The sequence below is a fragment of the Salvelinus sp. IW2-2015 genome, linkage group LG37 (assembly GCF_002910315.2).
Source record: "Salvelinus sp. IW2-2015 linkage group LG37, ASM291031v2, whole genome shotgun sequence".
NCBI lineage: Eukaryota > Metazoa > Chordata > Actinopteri > Salmoniformes > Salmonidae > Salvelinus > Salvelinus sp. IW2-2015.
In genome coordinates, this window is record NC_036876.1 from 7,395,013 (window position 1) to 7,408,060 (window position 13,048).

A 13,048-nucleotide genomic window follows, 5' to 3' on the forward strand; every position below is an offset into this window, starting at 1 on the left:
MGAAAGCGGCAGCTCTATCCTTTAGCTAGGTGCGGATGTTGACTGTAATCCATAGCATCTGGTTGGGATATGTACCTACAGTCACTGAGGGGACGACGTCGTCGATGCACTTTGTGGCAGCCGGCAGGGAGAGGTGAGGGGAGTGGTACTTGAGGAGAGATATCTTGCAGGTTGCTGGATCCACCCCCAAACCTTATATGGACTTCCTGCCCCAACGAGGCAAGACTGTGTATTGTTAAGCCAGGGAGTGCTTGGGGATAAAGGAGGAAGCAGCCTGCACAAAGAGGCAGAGGAGGAGTGAACTGAGCGAGAGCAGCAGCGAGAGCAAAATCTGTGTGATTACCCGTGGTGACCTGGACTGTTGGATTACCCCACTTGTGTACCGGACCGGATTGGCTGAGGACCCGAGTGTGAGGAGTACCCCTGGAAAACGAAACGGACAACGAGAACGGTTTGTGGACTTGTGAGGTGATTGGTGCATTTCCACCTCTTCCCCAGTGTACCAAAAACCCTAATAAACTTCCCATTTGCATTCTATTTGTGCTACTGGTTCCTGTTTGTTATTGAACGTGGTGACGTGGAAACCCCACACCCTTGAGCCTGCTACAACTTATTAATGAAGCCGGTGGCTCAATGCACCTCAAATAAGAAATTTTCTGTCCAAAAATGATGCAGAAAAATTTATCCATGCTTTTGTTACTTCTAGGTTAGACTACTGCAATGCTCTACTTTCCGGCTACCCGGATAAAGCACTAAATAAACTTCAGTTAGTGCTAAATACGGCTGCTAGAATCCTGACTAGAACCAAGAAATTTGATCATATTACTCCAGTGCTAGCTTCCCTACACTGGCTTCCTGTTAAGGCAAGGGCTGATTTCAAGGTTTTACTGTTAACCTATAAAGCATTACATGGGCTTGCTCCTACCTATCTTTCCGAGTTGGTCCTGCCGTACATACCTACACGTACGCTATGGTCACAAGACGCAGGCTTCCTTATTGTCCCTAGAATTTCTAAGAAAACAGCTGGAGGCTGGGCTTTCTCCTATCGATCTCCATTTTTATGGAATGGTCTGCCTACCCATGTGAGAGACGCAGACTCGGTCTCAACCTTTAAGTCTTTACTGAAGACTTATCTCTTCAGTAGGTCATATGATTGAGTGTAGTCTGGCCCAGGAGTGTGAAGGTGAACGGAAAGGCTCTGGAGCAACGAACCGCCCTTGCTGTCTCTTGCAACTGGCGCAGTTCCCTCTCTCCACTGGGTTTCTCTGCCTCTAACCCTATTACAGGGGCTGAGTCACTGGCTTACTGGTGCTCTTTCATGCCGTCCCTAGGAGGGGTGCGTCACTTGAGTGGGTTGAGTTACTGACGTGATCTTCCTGTCTGGGTTGGCGCCCCCCCCCCCATTGGTTTGTGCTGTGGTGGAGATCTTTGTGGGCTATACTCGGCCTTGTCTCAGGATTGTAAGTTGGTGGTTGAAGATATCCCTCTTAGTGGTGCGGGGGCTGTGCTTTGGCAAAGTGGGTGGGGTTATATCCTTCCTGTTTGGCCCTGTCCGGGGGTATCATCAGATGGGGCCACAGTGTCTCCTGACCCCTCCTGTCTCAGCCTCCAGTATTTATGCTGCAGTAGTTTATGTGTCGGGGGGCTAGGGTCAGTTGGTTATATCTGGAGTACTTCTCCTGTCTTATCCGGTGTCCTGTGTGAATTTAAGTATGCTCTCTCTAATTCTCTCCTTCTCTCTTTCTTTCTCTCTCTCGGAGGACCTGAACCCTAGGACATTGCGTCAGGACTACCGGGCATGATGACTCCTTGCTGTCCCCAGTCCACCTGGCCTTGCTGCTGTTCCAGTTTCAACTGTTCTGCCTGCGGCTATGGAACCCTGACCTGTCCACTGTACGTGCTACCTGTCCCAGACCTGCTGTTTTCAACTCTCTAGAGACCGCAGAAGCGGTAGAGATACTCTTAATGATCGGCTATGAAAAGCCAACTGACATTTACTCCTGATTTATTATTTGACCATGCTGGTCATTTATGAACATTAGAACATCTTGGCCATGTTCTGTTATAATCTCCACCCGGCACAGCCAGAAGAGGACTGGCCACCCCTCATAGCCTGGTTCCTCTCTAGGTTTCTTCCTAGGTTTTGGCCTTTTCTAGGGAGTTTTTCCTAGCCACCGTGCTTCTACACCTGCATTGCTTGCTGTTTGGGGTTTTAGGCTGGATTTCTGTACAGCACTTCGAGATATTAGCTGATGTACGAAGGGCTATATAAAATAAACTTGATTTGATTTGAATGCCATTAGATGAATCCCGGAACATATTCCAGTCTGTGCCTGCAAAACAGTCCTGTAGCGTAGCATCCGCGTCATCTGACCACTTCCATATTGAGTGAGTCACTGGTACTTCTTGCTTTAGTTTTTGCTTGTAAGAAGGAATCAGGAGGATAGAATTATGGTCAGATTTGCCAAATGGAGGGCAAGGGAGATCTTTGTATGCGTCTCTGTGTGTGGAGTAAAGGTGGTCTAGAGTTTTTTTTTTCTCCCTCTGGTTGCACATGTGCCATGCTGGTAGACATGAGGTAAAATGGATTTAAGTTTGCCTGCATTAAAGTCCCCAGCCAATAGGAGCACCGTTTCTGGATGAGCATTTTCTTGTTTGCTTATGGCCTTATACAGCCCGTTGAGTGCAGTCTTAGTGCCAGCATTGGTTTGTGGTGGTATATAGATGGCTACGAATAATATAAATGACAACTCTCTTGGTTTACAGCTCATCATGAGGTACTCTACCTCAGGCGACCAATACCTTGAGACTTCTTTAATATTAGATGTTGTGCAACAGCTGTTATTGACAAATAGACACACAACCCCGCCCCTCGTCTTACCAGACGTAGCTGCTCTGTCCTGCCGATGCATGGAAAACCCAGCCAGCTCTATATTATCTGTGTCGTCGTTCATCCCTGACTCGGTGAAACATAAGATATTACAGTTTTTATTGTCCCGTTGGTAGGATAGTCTAAATCGTAGGTCATCCAGTTTATTTTCCAATGATTGCACGTTGGCCAATAGTACGGATGGTAGTGGAGGTTTACTCACTCACCTACGATTTCTCACAAGGCACCCTGACCTCTGCCCCCTTTTTTTCTGTCTTTTCTTCATGCAAATTACGGGAATTTAGGCCTGGTCTCGAGAAATCAGTATATCTTTTGCGCCAGACTCGCTAAAGAAGACATTTTCGTCCAGTTCGAGGTGAGTAATCTCTGTTCTGATGTCCAGAAGTCACAAGAGACGGTAGCAGCAACATTATGTACAAAATAAGTTACTAACAATGCGGCAGTCATCCCTTCCGACGCCATTACTGGAGACAATACAATTACAAATACAGTAATCCTGGTAATATCTGTCATGCGCAATTTCAAGGGCATCTTCTAATTTTGACGGAGAACCTGACAACATGACAGGATCTTTTCTACCATCTTGTCAAATTTTTACAAATAATTTATTTTACCTTTATTTATGCATGTCTTTCTCATTGAGATAAAATCTATTTTTCAAGAGAGATCTGGTCTAACAGCAGCAGGGGGAACAAAGGTTCAGATAAAACAAATTACATACACTAACACAACATTGAACAAAACTATAGACACACATACAGTACAACAATTAAATATTACGTAAAAAAACACGTCATAACTAAAACACATCTGACCTAAAGACAATACACWCTTGTATAATATTTATATCAACATAGCGTTTAAAGTCCACCAACGTGACTAATTCCAGGACCACGGAGCTGGGTGACAGGCGGCTTTTACTCCTGCCATGCTCTGATTCAAGTCAAAGCAGGAGACTGCAAATTATGTGATGGGTGGTGGGAACATTTCTCCATACAGCAGAGAATAGTTTCTCTCCGATGCCACGTTTTTAACAACACATCTAAAAGTAAGAAAGTCAAGACACCAACATTGGTGCCACACAACACTGTTGGGGCAATGAGGCAGATTATTAGTGTTTAACTGGGTAAAGAATTTATTGTAATAAACTCATAAAAAAAAGAAACATCCTCTCACTGTCACCTGCGTTTATTTTGAGCAAACTTAATTAACATGTGTAAATAATTGTATGAACATAAGAGTCAACAACTGAGACATAAACTGAACAAGTTCCACAGACATGTAACTAACAGAAATGGAATAATGTGTCCCTGAACAAAGGGGGGGTCAAAATCTAAAGTAACAGTCAGTATCTGGTGTGGCGACCAGCTGCATTAAGTACTGCAGTGCGTCTACTCCTCATGGACTACACCAGATTTGCCAGTTCTTGCTGTGAGATGTTACCCCACTCTTCCACCAAGGCACCTGCAAGTTCCCGGACAGTGGGTTTGTGCCCATAGGCAACGTCGTTGCCGGTGATGTCTGGTGAGGACCTGCCTTACAACAGGTCTACAAGCCCTCAGTTCAGCCTCTCTCAGCCTATTGCGGACAGTCTGAGCACTGATGGAGCGATTGTGTGTTCCTGGTGTAACTCAGTTGTTGTTGCCATCCTGTACCTGTCCCGTAGGTGTGATGTTCGGATGTACCGATCCTGTGCAGGTGTTGTTACACATAGTCTCCCATGCGAGGACGATCAGCTGTCCATCCTGTCCCTGTAGCGCTGTCTTAGGCCTCTCACAGTACGGACATTGCAATTTATTGCCCCGGCCACATCTGCAGTCCTCATGCCTCCTTGCTGCATGGCTAAGGCACGTTCACGCAGATGAGCAGGGACCCTGGGCATCTTTCTTTTGGTGTTTTTCAGAGTCAGTAGAGGCCTCTTTAGTGTCCTAAGTTTTTATAACTGTGACCTTAATTGTCTACCATCTGTCAGCTGTTAGTGCCTTAACGACCGTTCCACAGGTGCATGTTCATTAATTGTTTATGGTTCATTGAACAAGCATGGGAAACAGTGTTTAAACCCTTTACAATGAAGATCTGTGAAGTTATTTAGATTTTTATGAATTATCTCTGAAAGACAGGGTCCTGAAAAAGGGACATTTCTTTTTTTGCTGAGTTTATGTACAAAATAGGACCTTTGTGTATTTTCAAAGTGTGGCATTGTGTCAAAGGGGGATTTGCAACACTAATCAATCAAAACCTTGTGAATATCACCTATTCTTCGCTGTGCTTTCTTTAGTGTACTTTAGTTTCTCATATTGAATGGCACAAAGACGACACTTTCAGAACTATGAATTGTTGAATGGCTTTCATCATTTAGATGTATCATGCAGGGTAAAGATAGGCCACCAGTCTCTTAAGCCGTAGCTTTTCAAGACAGATCTACTTTACTGCCAAACTTATCAATCCCATCATAGTCTTATGATCAGCCATTTTGATTAGGCTACCCTCGATTAGAAGATGGTTGGTTCAAATGAAGAAACAAATCAATGATTACTATGATACTGGGGATTTACGATTATAACTGAGGACTGGTGATGAAATGCATTTTTGTGAGCAATAAATCAATTTTCTTGTGGTAAATTCCTATTTTAGTTCTAAGTTACAGACTGCAGTGTGAATCCAATTTTGAGTCATCTTTATCAAAGGCTTGAATAACCCACTGCAACCGAATTGGTCATTTGGGGTTTAGCACCTCATTTTCAGGAATAATATTCTAGGTCTAAAGTGGATTTCACTGCAGCACTGTGTCTGAAATGTCAATCATCGAGCTATTCCTGTACACACTGGCTTGACAGATCATCAATGTGGCTGATCTGATCATTCGTTTATTGATTATTAAATAATCATACATGGTTCAGTGCTCAAATATGGTGGCTAACGACTTAACATTCTAACGTACAGCCAGGCATTAACCTCACTTTAAAGTCAGTTGAATAATATCACACTTTATCCTGCACTTTGTGTTATCTCCTTTTGAAGAGTAGATTTCCTAGAATAGCAAACATCCGGAGGGTCCAGATTTTGAACTTAAGTTTGTCTGTATAGCATAAGAAAACCTTAACAATCAGTGAGTGCAAGTCAACAGTTAAGGTGTTGATGGTGTCAAAACTGCATAAGTGGTGCTTCAGCTCGGAACAGGTTTGACACTGCATAGCATATGTGACAAGACACATCATGACATCCCAGTATTCAACCTTTAGAGACGTCAGTGTTTGAGGTCGTCCTTTGTTTTCGAGAGACAACAGACAGAAAGAATACTGTGTGGTTCAAAGAACTTCCGAAAGATACAACACTAAAATGTACACCAAGAATACTGCCATGCACAACATGACAATGTGATCCAATATTAAAATGATTTGATACAACTTCATTGGTTAATTTAATCTCAATCTCAAACTCAATGTCAATTGTTTCAAAGACAGTATTAGTCCAGGAATCAATTCTTGATTTTATCTGTGGCAGAGCTCTTGAATTATTTCACATTAAATACAGGGTATTTCTATTGATATGGGCATTCAATTACTTATTATGTCTTCTCCAAGCCAGCATTATTTTGGTGTACTAGAAATGTAGTTTATTATACCATTTCCTTTACCTTCAGAGTAAATCTTTATTTCCCTCCTAACAATACCAGGAAGTATGAAAAACAAAATTGATGGTTATAATGATGATTATATCATGATTATGCATTTTATTTTTTAAAGCGCTTCACAAACCCAATGTGCTATATATATATATTTATATGGCCTTTTTTAGATGACAATATATAAACCACCTTTACTCTTCTTGTCCCTTTGTTATGCCCTGTGATGTAGCAATATTTTTCCCTGTCCTTGTGCTTTTTCTTAGGAGTGACACAATCATTTGCCATAGAAAAAATGTGTATCCAAATGCAAACTAGGAGTATTCAAGCACATTTATCTCAGTTCAGGTGAGGGTGTCAGAGTTTGGGCAAAATTAGGCATGGAACCACTTAGGCGAGCCTACTAGCCCATCTGCCATTGCCACCTGAGAGCCGAGTCTGACAGGTGATTAATAAGAGAGTAGCTAACTGTGGAGGCGAACCTCTGTGGCATATGTCTCTTTAATGACACCAGATCACGATGCCATCTCTTCACACCGGACTGAACAGGCCTCACGTACAACAGCAGGAGGTACAGATCTCCAGATATGATGAGTGGACAAAATATCTGCAGTGACTTATATCAGCTCTGTACAAGGAGTGATTGAACAGAACTATTATACAAACACAAAGCACTTACGTATGAACAATTAACATTTCATTCAGTGTCGCCCAATTAGGAGAACAAATGGTTATTTTTTCCAAATAACACAACACAGTTGTTTATGCTGGTGCGTGATTGGAAATGTAATGCTGTGCATTTGTCTTCAGCAAACACACTGGGGCTTTCCGTCTGTGTCCGTGTGTATTAGTCCGTATCCATTTTGGAGTTTCATTAGAACAATGACCTTAATTGATCTCAGCAGCTGTAGACCAAAACGGCTTTTATATAAAATGGGAGACTAAATGAAATAAACATGATTCTAAGTGGTTGCCAGTGTGGAAAATGAAATGGATTCGTTTCATAGAACCCATTGGTGTGTCCTTAACGGGGCATTCTGCAGTTGGTATATTCATTTTGGGACCTTAACATTAATGCTATATTGATTCTTGAAGAATATAACTTAGAAATGCATCATGAACTGTCTAACCCCATCACAAATCAAAGTGTAAGCTTGTTTTACTCCGTTGTATGTAAGCAACATAATGGTAAACAAAAACCATATAGCTTCAAAACATGGTTGAAACTATCATTTGAATCTCATGGATGGTCAGTCCTTGCATCCATTGCTCCATCTATGAATTTGAGACGGGTTACATTTCTCCAGTCCCATCCCTAAGCTGTTTAGTCAAAAATATGGCAGGGTGACGGCTTTGTTGTTGTTTGAACTGCAGATTGCCGCATTAAAGGAGGTCAAGTTTTCTTACTGCAACCCATTTTATCAAATGCAATGTAGTGCCTATATAAGAGGGCTGGAAGTGCCAAATAATAACATTATTAATACTATTAATAGCTAATAATATGAATAATAACAATAATAATGTATTGAATTTGTTACATTTAATTAAATCATTGACTGATTACATTAAAACTGGTTTGATAAATGTGTTTTCCAATGTAATAAAATGATTCAATTGATCAAAATAGAACCATCAAATGAATGCTACTCACCAATTTTATCAATACCATGCACTACAATTCAATTTGCCAGCAATATCATCAAATGAACTGGCCTTTTATCGTTTGAAATGCACATGCACCAAAGTGTCAACCAAAGTGTCAATCAAAAGGCCCCAAGATGGTGGTGGTGATGATGGTGATGATAATAAGGATGATAATGACGATCAATGCAAAGACAAGTGTCAATATGTTTAAACATATTTTTATTCACTCTGAGATGTAAAGCCAGAAGGTTAATAAAACACCATGCAGTACATCTTGTCAGATCAAAAAACACCCAATAACCCTAAATATAGGCCTAATAATTTATGTACTCATTCATAAATGTTGACATTAGAGCCAATTTAGACCATCTAGTGAAGAACGTTGTATCCGTCCAGCTACATCGCCAGACGCCAGGGACCCCTTCATCCTCAACACAAAGTTGTGACAGTAGAATAACAACCTACAATAGTTATTGTCAGAAACACCCATAAAATAAATTATGTAAAACAGAGCATCCCTGATATCCCGCATTTCAATGTAATCCTTGATTGACTATGATTGGATGATTCATTAGATAACATCAGAGTAGCAGGTTCTCAGCCCATGCTAAACACATTGGGAGACCCCTCTGGTTGTTTCTCGTTAATGGTGTTTCTCGGTAAGACACTGGTCTGATCTTCATGAAGACGGCCTTAAGAGAATAATAATCACCTTTCCATTGAAACCAGATAACGCCAGTGGTGTAATGATTTGTCTTTCTCCATAAGTACACGTAAAAGTACACTTCCATTGAAACCAAATAACGCCAGTGGTGTAATGATTTGTCTTTCTCCATAAGTACACGTAAAAGTACACTTCCATTGAAACCAGATAACGCCAGTAGTGTAATGATTTGTTTTCCCCCATAAGTATACTCCATTGGGGTTTGAGCGGTGGCATTTAGCATACCAAAATGCCCCATAATATTCCTATGCACAGTTGCCAGACCAAATGTCCTGGACTTTGTCAAAGGTGGAAAATGTATGCCCATGTTGAACAGTCAGTGAGTCTCCTGAGAAACAGAACAAAATAGCCATGAATCAAATTGACTTGTCATCACCATACAAACTATTGGTGAACAGTTGCTCTGAAGTTCATATCGGACAAATCACTACATTTGCTCTCAGAGAGCTGTGAAGCTGGAGCAGAGCGTAGATGGGACATAAGGAGCTTTTGTGTCACTGAGAGGGGAAAATAAAAAATCGCATCTTTCACCCTCCTGCTCCTCCGTTTGTGAATCAAGTGACGTGCAGCTTGTGCCTCCATAGAAAAAGACGACTATTTGGCAAACGCCTCCATGTCCACCCTCAGCTCATACTTCCTCGTCTGTAGTCCTAAGGACACACACTAGATCAAGATCACAGTGAAGTGTGTTGTATCCTTTACTTGTTTCATTTCATTTGGGGGGTTTATTTTCTTATGTTAATTTAATGTAAATTCTCACCCAGCCAGTACTCTCCAGATAGCTTTCCAAAACCAGCTTTGCACTGGTCCCAAGGTCTATAGAACTATACTTTCTATACTTTCGATTCTGTACACCAGCTTCAAACAGCTGAACATGCAATATGTTTGGTTATGGAAAAGATATTTCACAGCAGTTTAGATTGTACAATGATTCTCTACACTTGTTTGTTTTGTCACAAACTGAAATGAAGCATTTAGAATTTTAGCAACCAGGAAATGATGGAGTGATTTCAGCATTGTGCATCTTTAATTAGCTTTAGCAAACCCTTAGTAGATCTAGCTTGCTTCGTAGAATACCCTCGGGTTTGAGGAGTTAGCGGGATAATTTTGGTCAACTCGGGATAACCCTTACCACAAAAGTGCCTCGCCTTTTAGCCAGTTGAATTTCTATGGCAACGAATGTTTCAGAACTAACCTGCTAAGGGCAGGCTAACTTAGGGCTAACTCTATTTATCCTGAAAGAAGTTTCTGAGCCAAGAGATGAGGACCAATGAAATGAGATTCCTTCCCTCTTGAAAACATTGTGTCTTCATCCCCTTCATTTGAGGGAGACGTCTGGAAAAAAAAAATGTTTGGTGTAAAAAATTGTCATATTAAAATACCTATCACATTACATATTTAGAAATGACAAGATGCATTTGAAAGTTCACTCCAACAAAAAAAAGAAATAGTAATATATATAAAGTATATACTTCATACTTAATATGCTGTTAATCAATGATCAGTAGTTCCCTTCACTGTTTGTCTCTTCTATGTGCATTTTAGTTTTCCACTCCACCTCTAATAGCTGGGGTCCTACTCCACCTCTAACACATTCAGTGTTTGCCGCTGGGGTCCTACATCTAAAATCGAGTATTAACTCCGCCCACCCAAGCAAGAACTGGGTATGTCTGTGCATGGCAGGGGCAATTTGATTGACAGTTTAGGGATATGGCAGCTTTCAACCAAGTCCCACCATTCTAATTAAACACACAGTGTTTGAATTAGGAGTATTCAAGCACATTGCCAAGGCAGCAGCTACTCTTCTTGGGATCCAGCCAAATTAAGGCAGTTATACACAATTAAAAAAACATACCATTACATTTCACCACAGATTTTACAACACATTAAGTGTGTGCCCTCAGGCCACTAATCTTCTACCACATATCTACAACACGAAATCCATGTGTATGTGTGTGTATAGTGCGTCTATTATCATGTGTGTGTGTGTGAGCCTGTGTGTGTGTCTCTTTACAGTCCACGCTGTTCCATAAACTGTATTTGTATCTGTTTTTTAAATGTGATTTTACTGCTTGCATGAGTTACTTGATCTGGAATAGAGTTCAATGCAGTCATGGCTCTATGTAGTACTGTGCACCTCCCATTGTGTGTTCTGGACATGGCGACTGTGAAGAAACCTCTGGTGGCATGTCTTGTGGGGTATGCATGAGTGTCTGAGCTGTGTGCTAGTAGTTTAAATAGACAGCTCGGTGCATTCAACATGTCAATACTTTTCACAAATACAAGTAGTGATAAAGTAAATCTCTCCTCTACTTTGAGACAGGAGAGATTGACATGCATATTAATGTTAGCTCTTCATGTACATTTAAGGGCCTGCCTCGCTGCCCTGTTCTGGGCCAGTTGTAATTTTCCTAAGTCCCTCTTTGTGCCACCTGACCACACAGCTGGACAGTAGTCCAGGTGCGACAACACTAGGTCCTTAGGACCTGCTTTGTTGATAGCTTTGTTAAGGCAGAGCAGTGCTTTATTATGGACAGACCTCTCCTCATCTTAGCTATTGTTGCATCAATATATTTTGATCATAGTTTACAATCTAAGGTTACTCCAAGCGGTTTAGTCTACTCAACTTGCTCAATTTCCACATTATTCATTGCAATATTTAATTGAGGTTTAGGGTTTAGAGAATGATTTGTCCCAAATACAATGCTTTTAGTGATTGAAATATTTAGTACTAACTTATTTCTTGCCACCCATTCTGAAACTGACTGCAGCTCTTTGTTAAGAATGAACGTTTAAACAGCTGAATAAACAGACACAATATTACTTTTGATTTAATGACTTACACTTCAGTTACCTTGCATGAGAGGTGAGTATTTACATATTGTCATGGCTGCTCCCACTTCCCCTCTCTTACGCTCGAGGGCACCAGGCTGCCCATCATTACGCACACCTGTCACCATCGTTACGCGTATCAGCGCTTCATTGGACTCACCTGGCCTCCATCACTTATTAATTGCCTCCCCTATTTGGGCGCTGTTACGGTGAGCGAGGGGGGGGACCCAAGAGCGGACTTGGATGAATGTACAAAAATGTTTAATGAATACAGAGAAATGGGGAGTGTAGAACCGGAGTAGCTCAGATGAGTTGCAAAAACCAGGAGTGTAGAGTGAGGTTGGAGGTGGCTGAGTAGAACAGGTGAACAGGTCTTGAGGGGAATCCAAGGTAATGGTGGTTGGTGATATCCAGAGCAAGGTGGTTGGTGGTGAGATGTGGAACAGGAGACAGGAGCCAGAGACAGAGCGATAACTGCAAGGAGAGGACAAAAATGGTGTACGGCAGGAAAACGAGCACAGCAGGATCTTGAGAATAGACAAAAGGCTAGAATGATAACTGACTGAGCAGAGATTACGATCTGGCAGAGTGGAAGTGGCAGGAATGGGTATATGTAGATGTCTTGATTTATGGATGAGTTGCAGCTGGTAGGGATCTGCTCTGACTCCAGCACACCTGTCTCCAAACACACAATTAACAGAGAGGGAGCGGGAGAGAGAGAGTACAGGGAAATAACTGTAGGTCAAGGAGACACCGGACGACCACCAGAGGGCATAGCAGGAGCAGATGTGACAGTACCCCCCTCTCTACGGACGCCACCTGGCGCACGACCCTGCTTGTCTGGGTGTGAGGTGTAAAAATCCTGTAAGATGGAGGGATCCAGAATGTGACGACGGGGCACCCAGCACCGCTCCTCAGGCCCGTATCCTTCCCAGTCCACCAGATACTGCCAACCGCCGCCCCGACGGCGCACATCCAACAGCCGCCGGACAGTATAGGCAGGATGGTCATCGATAAGCTGAGGGGGGGGGAGGAGCAGCTGCAGGAGGAGATAGGGGACTAGAGCAGACTGGTTTGATTAAGYATACGTGAAAGGTGGGGTGAATCTTGAGAGTGTCTGGGAGTTTCAAATGAACAGCAGAGGGGTTTATGACATGATCAATCTCAAAGGGGCCATTGAACCAGGGAGCTAGATTTTTGGAGACCACCTTCAGAGTCAAGTCCTTAGAAGAAAGCCAAACCCTTTGGCCTGGATTGTAGACGGGCTGGAGCACGGCAACGGTTAGATTTGGATTGGGTCCTGGCGGAGGCACGAAGAAGGGCAGCCCGGGCC

At 42.3% G+C, this 13,048-nt stretch overlaps 1 pseudogene; it reads right to left on the reverse strand.

The window, feature by feature from the left end:
• Nucleotides 1-235: 235 nt before the first annotated feature.
• LOC111960180 (ryncolin-4-like) lies at nt 236-11,821 on the reverse strand (annotated as a pseudogene).
• Nucleotides 11,822-13,048: the final 1,227 nt, after the last annotated feature.